The sequence below is a fragment of the Triticum aestivum genome, chromosome 2B, assembly GCF_018294505.1.
Source record: "Triticum aestivum cultivar Chinese Spring chromosome 2B, IWGSC CS RefSeq v2.1, whole genome shotgun sequence".
NCBI lineage: Eukaryota > Viridiplantae > Streptophyta > Magnoliopsida > Poales > Poaceae > Triticum > Triticum aestivum.
The window spans coordinates 544549652-544562592 of NC_057798.1; positions in this window are offsets into that span (position 1 = coordinate 544549652).

The window sequence follows — 12941 nt, forward strand, 5'->3', positions numbered from 1 at the left end:
CTTTAATTTCCGCTGCTCATATACTCTTTGCATGCTTGCTTGAATTGTGTGATGATTGCTTGACTTGTCCAAAGATAGCTAAAATCTGCCAAACTCTAAAATTGGGAAAAGGTTAAGTTTTTAATCGGTCAAGTAGTCTAATCACCCCCCTCTAGACATACTTCAAGGTCCTACACTTGCCAGTAACTAGATTGAACTAGGTATGATGATACCGACGATTTAATCTCAGGCAAGTAAATACCGATGACAAAGGGAACAACGTATGTTGTTATGCGGTTTAACCGATAAAGATCTTCGTAGAATATGTAGGAGCCAATATGAGCATCCAGGTTCCGCTATTGGTTATTGACCGGAGATGTGTCTCGGTCATGTCTACATAGTTCTCGAACTCGTAGGGTCCGCACACTTAACGTTCAATGATGATTCGTATTATGAGTTTATGTGATTTGATGTACTAAAGGTTGTTCAGAGTTCCGGATGAGATCACGGACATGACGAGGAGTCTCGAAATGGCTGAGACATAAAGATTGATATATTGGAAGGTTATATTTGAACAGCAGAATTGTTCCGAAGTGTATCGGCTATGTTCCAGAGTACAGGGGAGTTACCGGAACCCCCGGGGGCCACAATGGGCCTTACTGGAGAAGAGAGAGGGCCGGCCAAAGCTGGCGCCCCCCCTTGCCCAGTCCAAATTGGACAAGGGGAGGGGGCGGCGCTCCCCTCCTTCCTTCTCTTCTCTCCTCTTTCCCTTCTTCTCCTACTTGGACTAGGAAAAGGGGGGGAATGATTCCTACTTGGACTGGGAGTCCAAGTAGGACTCCCCCCATGGCGCGCCCCCTCCTAGGGACGGCCTCCTCTCCTCCCCCCTTTATATACGTTCGAGGGGGGTACCCCAAAGGCACATCAAAGTTTCTCTTAACCGTGTGTAGTGCCCCCCTCCATGGTTACACACCTCGTTCATATCGTCGTAGTGCTTAGGCGAAGCCCTGCATCGGTAACTTCATCATCACCGTCACCACGCCATCGTGCTGACGGAACTCTCCCTCGGCCTCAACTGGATCAACAGTACGAGGGACGTCATCATGCTGAACATGTGCTGAACATGGAGGTGTCAGACATTTGGTGCTAGGATCGGTCGGATCATGAAGACGTACGACTACATCAATCGCATTGATAAAACGCTTCCGCTTTCGGTCTACGAGGGTACGTGGACACACTCTCCCCTTTCGTTGCTATGAATCTCTTCGATAGATCTTGCATGATCGTAAGATTTTTTTTTGAAATTACTGTGTTCCCCAACAGTGGCATCCGAGCCAAGTCTATGCGTAGATGTTATATGCACGAGTAGAACACAAAGAGCTGTGGGCGATAATAGTCATACTGCTTACCAGCATGTCATACTTTGATTCGGCGGTATTGTTCGATGAAACGGCCCTGGCCGACATTACATGACCGCATTCACGAGACTGGTTCCACCGACGTGCTTCGCACACAGGTGGCTAGTGGGTGTCTGTTTCTCCAGCTTTAGTTGAATCGAGTGTGACTACGCCCGGTCCTTGTTGAAGGTTAAAACAACACACTTGACAAAAAATCGTTGTGGTTTTTGATGCGTAGGTAAGAACGGTTCTTGCTAAGCACATAGTAGCCACGTAAAACTTGCAATAACAAAGTAGAGGACGTCTAACTTGTTTTTGTAGGGCATGTTGTGATGTGATATGGTCAAGACATGATGATATGATCATGTTTTGTAAAAGTTATCAGCACCTAGCAGGAGCCTTATGGTTGTCACTTTATTGTATGAAATGCAATCACCATGTAATTACTTTACTTTATCACTAAGCGGTAGCGATAGTCATAGAAGCAATAGTTGGCGAGATGACAACGATGCTTCGATGGAGATCAAGGTGTCAAGCCGGTGACGATGGTGATCATGACGGTGCTTTGGAGATGGAGATCAAAGGCACAAGATGATGATGGCCATATCATATCACTTATATTGATTGCATGTTATGTTTATCCTTTATGCATATTATTTTGCTTAGTACGACGATAGCATTATAAGATGACCCCTCACTAAATTTGCTACAGTTCATCGTGCCGAGACACCACGTGATGATCGGGTGTGATAAGCTCTACGTTCACATACAACGGGTGCAAGCCAGTTTTGCACACACAGAATACTCAGGTTAAATTGACGAGCCTAGCATATGCAGATATGGCCTCGGAACACTATAGACCGAAAGGTCGAGCGTAAATCATATAGAAGATATGATCAACATAGTGGTGTTCACCATTGAAAACTACTCCATCTCATGTGATGATCGGACATGGTTTAGTTGATTTGGATCACGTGATCATTTAGATGACTAGAGGGATGTCTATCTAAGTGGGAGTTCTTAAGTAATATGATTAATTGAACTTTAATTTATCATGAACTTAGTCCTGGTAGTATTAGCATATCTATGTTGTAGATCAATAGCTCGCGATGTAGCTCCCCGTTTATTTTTTCTATGTTCCTAGAGAAATATAACTTGAAAGATGATAGTAGCAATATTGCGGACTTGGTCCGTGATCTGAGGATTTTCCTCATTGCTGCACAGAAGAATTATGTCCTTGATGCAACGCTAGGTGACAGGCCTATTGCAGGAGCAGATGCAGACGTTATGAACGTTTGACAAAGCTCAGTATGATGACTACCTGATAGTTTAGTGCACCATGCTTTACGGCTTAGAACCGGGACTTCAAAAACGTTTTGAATTCCACGGAGAATATAAGATGTTCCAAGAGTTGAAATTAGTATTTCAAACTCATGCCCGTGTCGAGAGATATGAGACCTCTGGCAGTATTTTGCCTATAAGATGGAGGAGAATAGCTCAACCAGTGAGCATGTGCTCAGATTGTCTGGGTACTACAAATCACTTGAATCAAGTGGGAGTTAATCTTCCAGATAATATAGTGATTGATAGTGTTCTCTAGTCACTATCACCAAGCTACTAGAACTTCATGATGAACTATAATATGCAAGGGATGAAGAAAACAATTCCGGAGCTCTTCGCGATGCTGAAATCGGCGAAGGTAGAAATCAAGAAAAAGCATCAAGTGTTGATGGTTGACAAGACCACTAGTTTCAAGTAAAAGGGCAATGGAAAAGAAAGGGAACTTCAAGAAGAATGGCAAGCAAGTTGCCACTCCCATGAAGAAACCCAAAGCTAGACCCAAGCCTGAAACTGAGTGCTTCTACTGCAAAGGAAATGGTCACTGGAAGTTGAACTGCCCCTAGATACTTGGCGGATAAGAAGGATGGCAAAGTGAACAAAGGTATATTTGATATACATGTTATTGATGTGTACTTTACTAGTGTTTATTGCAACCCCTCGGTATTTGATACTAGTTCAGTTGCTAAGAGTAGTAACTCAAAACAGGAGTTGCAAAATAAAGAGAGACTAGTTAAGGGCGAGGTGACGATGTGTGTTGGAAGTGATTCCAAGGTTGATAAGATCACCATCGCACACTCCCTTTACTTTCGAGATTAGTGTTGAACCTAAAATAAATGTTATTTGGTGTTTGCGTTGAGCATAATATGATTGGATCATGTTTATTGCAATATGGTTATTCATTTAAGTCAAAGAATAATTGTTATTATATTTACATGAATAAAACCTTCTATGGTCATACACTCAATATAAATGGTTTATTGAATCAAGATCGTAGTGATACACATATTCATAATATTGAAGCCAAAAGATGCAAAGTTAATAATGATAAGTGCAACTTATTTGTGGCACTGCCGTTTAGGTCATATTGGTGTAAAGCGCATGAAGAAACTCCATGCTGATGGGCTTTTGGAACCACTTGATTGTGAATCACTTGATGCTTGCGAACCATGCCTCATGGGCAAGATGACTAAGACTCTGTTCTCCGAAACAATGGAATGAGCAACTAACTTTTTGGAAATAATACATACTGATGTATGCAGCCCGATGAGTGTTGAGGCTCGCGGCGGGTATCATTATTTTCTGACCTTGATAGATGATTTGAGCAGATATGGGTATATCTACTTAATAAAATACAAGTCTGAAACATTTGAAAAGTTCAAAGAACTTCAGAGTGAAGTGGAGAATCATCGGAACAAGAAAATAAAGTTTCTATGATTTGATCGCGGAGGCAAATATTTGAAGTTACGAGTTTGGCCTTCATTTAAAACAATGTGAAATAGTTTCACAACTCATGCCACCTAGAAAACCACAACGTAATGGTGTGTCCGAACGTCGAAACGTACTTTATTGGATATGGTGCGATCTATGATGTCTCTTACCGATTTACCACTATTGTTTTGGGATTATGCATTAGAGACAGCTGCATTCATGTTAAATAGGGCACCATATAAATCCGTTGAGTCGACACCGTATGAACTGTGGTTTGGCAAGAAACCCAAGTTGTCGTTTCTTAAAGTTTGGGGTTGCGATGCTTATGAGAAAAAGCTTCAACCTGATAAGCTCGAACACAAATTGGAGAAATGCATCTTCATAGGATACCCAAAGGAGACTATTGGGTACACCTTCTATCACAGATCCGAAGGCAAGATATTCGTTGCTAAGAATGGATCCTTTCTAGAGAAGGAGTTTCTCTCGAAAGAAGTGAGTGGGAGGAAAGTAGAACTTGATGAGGTAATTGTACCTTCTCCCGAATTGGAAAATAGTTCATCACAGAAAACAGTTCCAGTGATTCCTACACCAATTAGTGAGGAAGTTAATGATGATGATCATGAAACTTCAGATCAAGTTACTACCAAACATCGTAGGTCAACCAGAGTACGTTCCGCACCAGAGTGGTACAGTAATCCTATTCTAGACGTCATATTACTAGACCATGACGAACCTACAAACTATGAGGAAGCGATGATGAGCCCAGATTCCGCGAAATGGCTCGAAGCCATGATATCTGAGATGGGATCCATGTATGAGAACAAAGTATGGACTTTGGTGGACTTGTCCGATGATCGGCAAGCCATAGAGAATAAATGGATCTTCAAGAGGAAGGCGGATGCTGATAGTAGTGTTACTATCTACAAAGCTAGACTTGTCGGAAAAAGGTTTTTGACAAGTTCAAGGTGTTGACTACGATGAGATTTTCTCACTCATAGCGATGCTGAAGTCTGTCCGAATCATGTTAGCAATTGCCGCATTTTATGAAATCTAGCAAATGGATATCAAAGCTACATTCCTTAATGGATTTATTAAAGAAGAGTTGTATATGATGCAACCAGAAGGTTTTGTCAATCCTAAAGGTGCTAACAAAATGTGCAAGCTCCAGCGATCCATCTATGGACTGGTGCAAGCATCTCAGAGTTGGAATATACGCTTTGCTGAGTTGATCAAAGCATATTGTTTTATACAGACTTACGGTGAAGCCTGTATTTACAAGAAAGTGAGTGGGAGCACTACAGCCTTTCTGATAAGTATATGTGAGTGACATATTGTTGTCCGAAAATAATGTAGAATTTTCTGGAAAGCATAAAGGAGTGTTTAAAAGGAGTTTTTCAAAGAAAGACGTCGGTGAAGCTGCTTACACATCGAGCATCAAGATCTATAGAGATAGATCAAGACGCTTGATTAGATTTTTCAATGAGTACATACATTGACAAGGTTTTGAAGTAGTTCAAAATGGAACAGTCAAAGAAGGAGTTCTTGCCTGTGTTGCAAGGTGTGAAGTTGAGTAAGACTCAAAACCCGACCATGGCAGAAAATAGAAAGAGAATGAAAGTAATTCCCTATGCCTCAGTCATAGGTTCTATAAAGTATGCTATGCTGTGTACCAGACCTATTGTGTACCTCACCATAAGTTTGGCAAGAGGGTACAATAGTGATCCAGGAATGGATCACTAGACAACGGTCAAAATTATCCTTAGTAGAATAAGGAAATATTTCTTGGTTATGGAGGTGATAAAGAGTTCATCGTAAAGAGTTACATCGATGCAAACTTTGACACCGATCTAGATGACTCTGAGTCTCGATCTAGATACATATTGAAAGTGGGAGAAATTAGCTAGAGTAGCTCAGTGCAGAGCATTGTAGACATAGAAATTTGCAAACATACGGATCTGAATGTTGCAGATTCGTAGACTAAAATTTATCTCACAAGCAAAACATGATCACACTTTAGTGCTCTTGGGTGTTAATCACATAGTGATGTGAACTAGATTATTGACTCTCGTAAACCCTTTGAGTATTGGTCACATGGCGATGTGAACTATGGGTGTTAATCACATGGTGATGTGAACTATTGGTGTTAAATCACATGGCGATGTGAACTAGATTATTGACTCTAGTGCAAGTGGGAGACTAAAGGAAATACATCCTAGAGGCAATAATAAAGTTATTATTTTATTTCCTTATATCATGATAAATGTTTATTATTCATGCTAGAATTGTATTAACTGGAAACTTAGTACATGTGTGAATACATAGACAAATAGAGTGTCCCTAGCATGCCTCTACTTGACTAGCTCGTTAATCAAAGATGGTTAAGTTTCCTAGCCATAGACATGAGTTGTCATTTGATGAATGGGATCACATCATTAGAGAATGATGTGATGGACAAGACCCATCCGTTAGCTTAGCACTATGATCGTTTAGTTTATTACTATTACTTTCTTCATGACTTATACATGTTCCTGTGACTATGAGATTATGCAACTCCCAAATACCGGAGGAACACTTAGTGTGTTATCAAACGTCACAACGTAATTGGGTGATTATAAAGATGCTCTACAGGTGTCTCCGATGGTGTTTGTTGAGTTGGCATAGATCGAGATTAGGATTTGTCACTCCGTGTATCGGGGAGGTATCTCTGGGACCTCTCTGTAATGCACATCACTATAAGCTTTACAAGCAATGTGACTAATGAGTTAGTTGCGGGATGATTCATTACGGAACAAGTAAAGAGACTTGCCGATAATGAGATTGAACTAGGTATGATGATACCGACGATCGAATCTCGGGCAAGTAACATACCGATGACAAAGGGAACAACGCATGTTGTTATGCGGTTTGTCCGATAAAGATCTTCGAAGAATATGTAGGAGCCAATATGAGCATCTAGGTTCCGCTATTGGTTATTGACTGGAGATGTGTCTCGGTCATGTCTACATAGTTCTCGAACCCGTAGGGTCCGCACGCTTAACGTTCGATGACGATTCGTATTATGAGTTTATGTGATTTGATGTACCGAAGGTTGTTCGGAGTCTCGGATGAGATCACGGATATGACGAGGAGTCTCGAAATGGTCGATACATAAAGATTGATATATTGGAAGGTTATATTCGAACACCGGAATTGTTCTGAAGTGTATCGGGTATTTTCCAGAGTACCGGGGAGTTACCGGAACCCCCCGGGGGATTAATGGGCCACAATGGGCCTTAGTGGAGAAGAGAGAGGGCCGGCCAGAGGTGGCACACGCCCCCCCCCCCCCCCCCCCGCCCAGTACGAATTGGACAAGGGGAGGGGGCGGCGCCCCCCCTCCTTCCTTCTCTTATCTCCTCTTTCCCTTCTTCTCCTACTTGGACAAGGAAAAGGGGGGATTGATTCCTACTTGGACTGGGAGTCCAAGTAGGACTCCCCCCATGGCACGCCCCCTCCTAGGTCCGGCCTCCTCTCCTCCTCCTCTTTATATATGTGGGAGGGGGCACCCCAAAGGCACATCAAAGTTTCTCTTAGCCGTGTGCGGTGCCCCCCCCCCTCCATGGTTACACACCTTGGTCATATCATCGTAGTGCTTAGGCGAAGCCCTGCCCCAGTAACTTCATCATCACGGATCAAGCGTACAAGGGACGTCATCATGGTGAACGTGTGCTAAACACAGAGGTGCCGTACGTTCGGTGCTAGGATCGGTCGGATCATGAAGAAGTACGGCTACATCAACCGCGTTGACAAAACGCTTCCGCTTTCGGTCTACGAGGGTACATGGACACACTCTTCCCTTTCGTTGCTATGCATCTCCTAGATAGATCTTGCGTGATCGTAGGATTTTTTTTTGAAATTACTGCGTTCCCCAACACGAACTCGGTGGTGACATAGGAATAAAAGGAGGTGAGTGTGGCTAAAGCATCGGATTTGCGACGAAGAGGAAAAGTCCACACATAATGCGAATAATCATCTAAAATCACCAAGTAGTATAGATAGCCCGTGTTGCCCGCAACGGGAGAAGTTTCTACCTCTTGAGCATGCGTTGGTTTTCCCTTGAAGAGGAAAGGGTGATGCAGCAAAGTAGCGTAAGTATTTCCCTCATTTTTTGAGAACCAAGGTATCGATCTAGTAGGAGGTTACACGCAAATCGCCTAGTACCTGCACAAACAATCAAGAACCTTGTAACCAACGCGATAAAGGGGTTGTCAATCCCTTCATGTCCACTTGCAAAAGTGAGATCTGATAAAGATAATAAGATAAATATTTTTGGTATTTTTGTTGTACAGATTGAAAAGTAAAGATTGCAAAATAGTAAATGAGATGCGATGTAAATAAAAGAGATATAATATGATAGAAAAGAGACCTGGGTGCCATAGGTTTCACTAGTGGCTTCTCTCAAGATAGCATATTTTACGGTGGGTGAACAAATTACTGCCGAGCAATTGATAGAAAAGTGCATAGTTATAAGAATATCTAGGCATGATCATGTATATAGGCATCACGTCCTTGACAAGTAGACCGAAACGATTCTGCATCTACTACTATTACTCCACACATCGACCGCTATCCAGCATGCATCTAGAGTATTAAGTTCATAAGAACAGAGTAACGCATTAAGCAAGATGACATGATCTAGAGGGATAAACTCAAGCAACATGATATAAACCCCATCTTTTTATCCTCGATGGCAACAACACAATACGTGCCTTGCTGCCCCTGCTGTCACTGGGAAAGGACACCGCAAGATTGAACCCAAAGCTAAGCACTTCTCCCATTGCAAGAAAGATCAATCTAGTAGGCCAAACCAAACTGATAATTCGAAGAGACTTGCAAAGATATAAAATCATGCATATAAGAATTCAGAGAAGAACCAAGTTCATAGATAATCTTGATCATAAACCCACAATTCATCGGATCCTGACAAACACACTGCAAAAAGTATTACATTGAATAGATCTCCAAGAAGATCGAGGAGAACTTTGTATTGAGATCAAAAGAGAGAGAAGAAGCCATCTAGCTAATAACTATGGACCCGAAGGTCTGTGGTAAACTACTCACACATCATCGGAGAGGCTATGGTGTTGATGTAGAAGCCCTCCGTGATCGATTCCCCCACCGACGGAGCTCCAGAAAAGGCCCCAAGATGGGATCTCACGGGTACAGAAGGTTGCGGGGGTGGAAATAGGGTTTCGTGGTGCTCCTGGATGTTTTCGGGGTATATGAGTATATATACGCGAAAGAAGTAGGTCGGTGGAGCTACAAGGGGCCCACGAGGGTGGGGGCGCACCTACCCCCTGGGCGCGCCCTCCTGCCTCGTGGCTGCCTCGTGGCTTCCTTGACGTCCACTCCAAGTCTCCTAGATTGCATTTGTTCCAAAAACGATCCTCGTGAAGGTTTCATTCCGTTTGGATTCCGTTTGATATTCCTTTTTTGCGAAACAATGAAATAGGCAAAAAACAACAATTTGCATTGGGCCTCCGGTTAGTGGGTTAGTCCCAAAAATAATATAAAAGTGCATAATAAAGCCCATTAAACATCCAAAACAGATACTATAATAGAATGGAACAATCAAAAATTATATATACGTTGGAGACGTATCAAACATCCCCAAGCTTAATTCCTGCTCGTCCTCTAGTAGGTAAATGATAAAAACAGAATTTTTGATGTGGAATGCTACCTAGCATAATTTATCAATGTAATTTTCTTTATTGTGGCATGAATGTTCAGATCCGAAAGATTCAAGACAAAAGTTTAATATTGGCATACGAATAATAATACTTCAAGCATACTAACAAAGCAATTATGTCTTCTCAAAATAACATGGCCAAAGAAAGTTTATCCCTACAAAATCATATAGTTTGGCTATGCTCCATCTTTGTCACACAAAATACTCAAATCATGCACAACCCCGGTTTCAGCCAAGCAATTGTTTCATACTTTAATTCTTTCAAACTTTTTCAACTTTCACGCAATACATGAGCGTGAGCCATGGATATAGCACTATGGATGGAATAGAATATGATAATGGGGGTTATGTGGAGAAGACAAAAAAGGAGAAAGTCTCACATTGACGCGGCTAATCAACGGGCTAGGGAGATGCCAATCAATTGATGTCAGTGCAAGGAGTAGGGATTGCCTTGCAACGGATGCACTAGAGCTATAAATGTATGAAAGCTCAACAAAAGAAACTAAGTGGGTGTGCATCCAACTTGCTTGCTCATGAAGACCTAGGGCATTTGAGGAAGCCCATTGTTGGAATATACAAGCCAAGTTCTATAATGAAAAATTCCCACTAGTATATGAAAGTGACAAAATAAGAGACTCTCTATTATAAAGATCATGGTGCTACTTTGTAGCACAAGTGTGGAAAAAGGATAGTAATATTGTCCCCTTTTTTTCTTTTCTTTTTTTATTTGGCCTTTCCTTTTTAATTTGGCCTTTCTTTTTTGGGGGACAATGCTCTAATAATGATGATCATCACACTTCTATTCATTTACAACTCAATGATTACAACTTGATACTAGAACAAAATATGACTCTATATGGATGCCTTCGGCGGTGTACCGAAATAGGCAATGAATCAAGAGTGACATGTATGAATTATGCATGGTGGCTTTGCCACAAATACGATGTCAACTACATGATCATGTAAGGCAATATGACAATGATGAATCGTGTCATAATAAATGAAACGATGGAAAGTTGCATGGCAATATATCTCAGAATGGCTATGGAAATGCCATAATAGGTAGGTATGGTGGCTGTTTTGAGGAAGATATAAGGAGGTTTATGTGTGATAGAGCATATCATATCACGGGGTTTGGATGCACCGGTGAAGTTTGCACCAACTCTCGAGGTGAGAAAAGGCAATGCACGATACCGAAGAGGCTAGCAATGATGGAAAGGTGAGAGTGCATATAATCCATGGACTCAACATTAGTCATAATGAACTCACATATTGCAAAAATCTACAAGTCTTCAAAACAAAGTACTGCACGCATGCCCCTAGGGGAAGGGTTGGTAGGAGTTAACCATCGCGTGATCCCGACCTCCACACAAAGGATGACAATCAAAGAAATACCTCATGCTTCAAATTTGTCACACAACGGTTACCATACGTGCATGCTACGGGACTTGCAAACCTCAACACAAGTATTTCTCAAATTCACAACTACTCTACTAGCATAACTCTAATATCACCATCCTCATATCTCAAAACAATTATCAAGTATCAAACTTCTCATAGTATTCAATGCACTATATGAAAGTTTTTAGTATACCCATCTTGGATGCCTATCATATTAGGACTAATTTTATAGCCAAAGAAAATTACCATGCTGTTCTAAAGGACTATCAGAATAATATAAGTGAAGCATGAGAGATCAATAATTTCTATAAAATAAAACCACCACCATGCTCTAAAAAGATATAAGTGAAGCACTAGAGCAAAATTATCTAGCTCAAAAGATATAAGTGAAGCACATAGAGTATTATAATAAATTCCGATTCATGTGTGTCTCTCCAAAAGGTGTGTACATCAAGGATGATTGTGGTAAACTAAAAAGCAAAGACTCAAATAATACAAGACACTCCAAGCAAAACACATATCATGTGGTGAATAAAAATATAGTCTCAAGTAAAGTTACCGATAGACGAAGACGAAAGAGGGGATGCCTTCCGGGGCATCCCCAAGTTTAGGATTTTGGTTGTCCTTGAATTTTACCTTGGGGTGCCTTGGGAATCCCCAAGCTTAGGCTCTTGCCACTCCTTATTCCCAAATCCATCAAATCTTTACCCAAAAACTTGAAAACTTCACAACACAAAACTCAACAGAAAATCTCGTGAGATCCGTTAGTATAAGAAAATAAACCACCACCTTAAGGTACTGTAATGAACTCATTCTTTATTTATATTGGCGTTAAACATACTGTATTCCAACTTCTCTATGGTTCATACCCCCCGATAATAGACATAGATTCATCAAAATAAGCAAACAACACACGAAAAACAGAATCTGTCAAAACAGAACAGGCTGTAGCAATCTGAAACTTTCGAATACTTATGTCACTCCAAAAATTCTACCAAATTAGGAAGTCCTAGGTAATTTGTTTATTAATCTTCTGAAAAAAGAATCAACTGAAAAGCACGTTTCTGTGATTTATGAAAGCTAATGTCGTGCGCGCAGAAGTTTCTGTTTTTCAGCAAGATCAAATTAACTATCACCATAGGTTATCCTAAAGGTTCTACTTGGCACAAACACTAATTAAAACACAAAACCACATCTAACCAGAGGCTAGATGAATTATTTATTACTAAACCGGAACAAAAAGTAAAGAACAAAAATAAAATTGGGTTGCCTCCCAGCAAGCGCTATCGTTTAACGCCCCTAGCTAGGCATAAAAACAGGAATAGATCTAGGTATTATCATCTTTGGTATGCAGTCCATAAGTGGCTCTCATAATAGATTCATAAGGTAATTTAGTTTTATTCCTAGTAAAGTGTTCCATGCCTTTCCTTAACGGAAATTGGAATCTAATATTTCCTTCTTTCATATCAATAATTGTACCAATCGTTCTAAGGAAATGTCTACCAAGAATAATAGGACATGTAGGATTGCAATCTATATCAAGAATAATAAAATCTACGGGCACATAATTCATATTTGCAACAATAAGAACATCATTAATCCTTCCCATAGGTTTCCCAATGGTGGAATCCGCAAGGTGCAAATTTAAAGAACAATCATCAAATTCACGA